Source organism: Meleagris gallopavo, chromosome 3, assembly GCF_000146605.3.
Source record: "Meleagris gallopavo isolate NT-WF06-2002-E0010 breed Aviagen turkey brand Nicholas breeding stock chromosome 3, Turkey_5.1, whole genome shotgun sequence".
NCBI lineage: Eukaryota > Metazoa > Chordata > Aves > Galliformes > Phasianidae > Meleagris > Meleagris gallopavo.
This window is the reverse complement of record NC_015013.2, coordinates 80,699,844-80,704,145: the sequence shown is the minus strand read 5'-3', so window position 1 is coordinate 80,704,145 and position 4,302 is coordinate 80,699,844. Positions and strand designations below refer to the sequence as shown.

The following is a 4,302-nucleotide window of genomic DNA, read 5'->3' as shown; positions in this document are numbered from 1 at the left end:
AAAATTATTGGAATATATTTATTTTAGAGATTTGTCTTTTGGATTTTTATATTTTTAGATACAATTGAATACAACTTTGGAATGAAATAATATTTCATACAAAATTGAAACATAATTTAGAAAACATCAGAATGAATTATGTGGGGATGGGGAGTTGCATCATTGCTTTGGACTCAGACAATTTTATGTACTCAAAAGAAATTCACAGAATGTTCCAGTTTAATCTAGCCTCCAAATTCCACAAAAAAAAAATCCCTTGATTTCTTTCCATCAGACCTATTTTAGCTGTAGGACATGCTGGGAATTCTTACAGCACAAGTCACCAGGTGAAATTGCCACATGCTGTGTTATTTTGGAAAACAAGAGGAACAACAGAATCTTAGAATCACCAAGATTGGAAAAGACCTCTAAGATCATCCAGTCCAACTGCCCACCTACCACCAATATCCTACCTACCACAAATATTTCCCCACTAAACCATGTCCCTTAGTAGAACAATAGGTGCTGGGTGTGCTAGTTCATGGGTGTTGTGCACTAAGCAGGTAGAATCATAGAATGCTTTGGAAGGGGCACTTAAGATAATCTAGATCCAATCCACCTGCTATAAGCAGGGACACCTCCCTTTAGACCAGGTTGCTCACAGCGCCGTCCAGCCTGGCCTTGAACGCTTCCAGGGAGGGGGCATCCACAGCCTCACTGGGCAACCTGTTCCAGAGTCTCACCACTATCACAGTAAAGAATTTCTTCCTAATATCTAGTCAAAATCTACCATCTTCCAGTTTAAAGCCATTTCCCCTCATCTAACCAAGGTCACTACATGTACTTATAAAAAGTCCTTCCCCAGCTTTTCTGCAGGTCCCCTTCAGATACTGAAAGGCTGCTATAAGATTCCCCTTAAGCCTTCACTTCTCCAGGCTGAAGAGCCTTACCCAGCTCCCTTATCTTGTCCCTGTAGGGGAGGTGCTCCAGCCCTTTGATCATCTTCGTGGCCCTCCTCTGGACCTTATTCAACTCCATGTCCTTGTGCTGGGGACCCCAGAACTGGATGCAGTACTCCAGATGAGGTCACACAAGAGCAGAGCAGAGGGGCAGAATCACCTCCCTTGACCTGCTGGTCACACTTCTCTTGATGCAATCCAGGACGTGGTTGGCTTTTCATCTGCAAGTGCACATTGCCAGCTCATCTAAGAATCTTAGGTCCTTAAGAAAACTTTTTTTTTCTCATTTACAGTTTCTAATTTTGAAAAAGCTATAAGCCTTATATTCAGAAGGCTGCAAGTGAAAGTGTATGCTGTGGTTTCATATGGTCTGAAATTTCTGGAAAAAAAAACCAACGAAGCACAGATATGATATCCATGTTATTGCAAATATGTAGGAACATCACATGTCCACACACCGTAGGGCTATCATTCCTTAGAGCAGATACTCTGTGTGCACAAATCTCCATTTAATTCTTCATGCTGCGGGAATTCTGTTTTGGTCACAAAAAAACCCACAATTATTTTAGGGATGATAGGGGATGCTACTGAACAAACTGCCTGAAGTAACCAGAAGGTTGTACTGCACCCCACCAAAATGATGCTTTTATACAAGGATTTCGGGGTAGATGTTGCATGCTATGGGGTTTGGTATGCATGCCTGCTCTTGTTTAGAATGATTTTATGTGTGTGTACACTTAGTCCCCATACTCACATTCTGTAGTACTAATTTCTGCTGTGCTTGGAAGAAAGGGAATGAGACTTGTGCAAGAAGTGGGTCATTAATACTTACTCTCAAAAGAAATGAGAGAGTATTTTCTTATTTCATTTGATTTAAAACTTGAGTAACCCTATTTGTATAATTGTATGTTGTATTTGAAATAACCAGACTGATATTATAAAGTGGCTAAGTTTGGTTCGTTTTACTGCATGAGATGATAATGGATAAAATGGATTGGGGAAATCTTCAAGTGAGATTTGTTTTGGTTTTGGTGCATATGGCCAATGAAATCTTGAGGAACCTATAACCCGATTTCAAGAGCTACAGAAGAGGCACATGAACAGATCATTTGGAATGTTCAGTTTTTTTGGCTCTTTCTGAACAAAACAGCTAATAGATGGTTGTCTCTTAGAGTGTTTTTCATAATAAGAATATACGTGTGAGGAAGATCTGCAAGAACAGGCTGGCATTTTGAAGAATCTAATGGTGATTAAGTTGATGTTCTGCCATCAGAAAGTTAGCTCAGTTGAGTGGGGTTTCCCCATCTTTCTTTCCTCTCCAAAGAACAGCCATTCCTTGAGCATGTCTGACAGAACTGGGTATGGCTAATTGATTCAGCTAGCTGCCAAGTGAGGTTTGTTGCAGCTTCTGACACTGCCAAGTGAGGTTTGTTGCAAACTGTATGATTTAGGGCTGCCCTTCATGTCTGTTTCCCATATCTGTGTTGGTGTCTGCCAAGAGCTGAATAATCTGGCCATAAGTAACAAAAACATATTTTATAGATCTCATTTCATGTTGCAATATGCTTTTGTCATAGTCTTTTGTGGCCTTAACTGAAAAATAAAAAACTGGGGAGAACAAGTGAAACTTACAGTATGCCCTGGGAATGAGCAGTTCCAGAATTTTTTAATTGGGTGAGATCTGAATTAGAGGCTTCAAAACTACTAAGATTGCAAGCCAGTGAAAACAAATGAAAGGCAGTTAAATCGGACGCTCCTAGCTCGAGCATTCCCCATGATCTCTGTTGCTTTGTGCCACAGATGTCAAGGCAGTCTCAGAAGTAATTCTTACCATTTAAGGCTCTTAAGGTTAAAACCAGCTTTTGCTCATAGAGCAAGTTATTAACTGGTGAAGACAGAGAAGTATGAAAATATGTTCCCTATGGAGGAGTATCCCGTATCAAGCACTGACCCACCGTACAGCAACTGCACTCGGGTAGGGGTCAGAGGGGTGCATTACAAGAGTGAGAAGGGCAAGGACAGAGAACAGGGGTTGTATCAGGCACACCTGCCCAAGGTATTCCGTTCTTCTAACTGGAATGAATTTGAAGACCATACATTTTGAATCAAACATTTGATTTTGAGCATCTTTCATTTGTCTCAGTCAATAATGCATCTGCATCTTCTCCATCATCTGTTCTGTGTTGCTGCAGTGTCCATGAAGTTCAGGGCTGTCAAGCTGGATGCCTTTCCAAGGAACTGTTCCCAGCCATGGTTCCTGGATAAATTGTTCGATCTTCCCAAAATCTCCTTGTTGTTTCCTTAAGTTAGAACTTAAAAATATTCATAAGGAAATACTGAAATTTTGGTCTTGTGATAGCCAAGACTTTCTACTGGCACTTCAAAGAATTTTTTTCTCCTTTTACAGCCATACGATATCAGCATCGCATACCTTGTAGCTGCATGTAATGATTTTTGCCAAAGGCAACATACCGAATCGAGCTTCACCCACCCAGAGGAGTCACTGAGTCCGAGCACTGCATCAGCCATCCAGCAAAGGAATTGAAGACATGAGAGATGGAAGAAACAATTGGTCATCTAATCTCTTTTTCTATTTTTGCTGGTCTTGTTGCCAGGGAGATGTTGTATTGAAAGGAGTCGCCTACATAGTCACTTCACTTACAAGCTGCCTCATTGTAAAAACATCATTTAAAAATAAAGTTTAAAAATACTTGTAGACTGAAAATGTTGTTGTGTCATTGTTTAGCCAAGCTCAAGTAATTTAATACTTTCAATATTCCTTGTAAATGATCTGCTCTTTTTTTTTTTTCTTCTTTTGTATTTTTTTCCTGTGTTTCTCTAAGTTTTCTCCAGGTTTTCCTTTCATAGAGCAGAAAAGGTCTGTTCAGAGTAGCATGTCTTTTTTTTTTTTCCTAAATCAAACTTGGGGGCTTGTTTATAGAGACTGCTTCAACACAGTTGATTCCATTTTACCCATTTTCTTTTCTTTGGTGTTTCTAGAAGCTTCTAGAACCGTCTACCTCCATTTTCCCTCTTGTGGAAATGAGATGGATTCAGATCCACATGCTTTTTCCTTGGGATGCAAGTGCTTGCTGATACATTTGCTTCTGAATTCAGAATAAACACAGTGCAAATGTTCGTCGAGGTTAACATGACATTTACTTGTTTAGTAAGCATTACTAAATTGAAGGAATGGGCAGAAGATCCAGACATCTGCAGTCACAATCTGGATTACTATTTAGTCTTCTCTTCAAAGAAGTGATTTGGAAGGAACGCAGGAGGTCCTGAAACAGAAGCAGAACCGCCCCATGGAAGCAGGAAGCCCTATTCGTGTGTAATGAGGGTTCAGCCTCATGCTCTGTTC

At 40.2% G+C, this 4,302-nt stretch overlaps 1 long non-coding RNA gene across 1 annotated transcript in view; it reads left to right on the top strand.

Annotated features, from left to right (window-relative positions):
- The window catches only part of LOC109366876, a 6,600-nt gene extending 3,169 nt beyond the window's left edge, over positions 1–3,431 (top strand). The window contains exon 3 of the long non-coding RNA XR_002113546.2: positions 3,346–3,431. This is a non-coding gene — a long non-coding RNA (uncharacterized LOC109366876). The remainder of the gene's footprint in view (positions 1–3,345) is intronic.
- Positions 3,432–4,302: the final 871 nt, after the last annotated feature.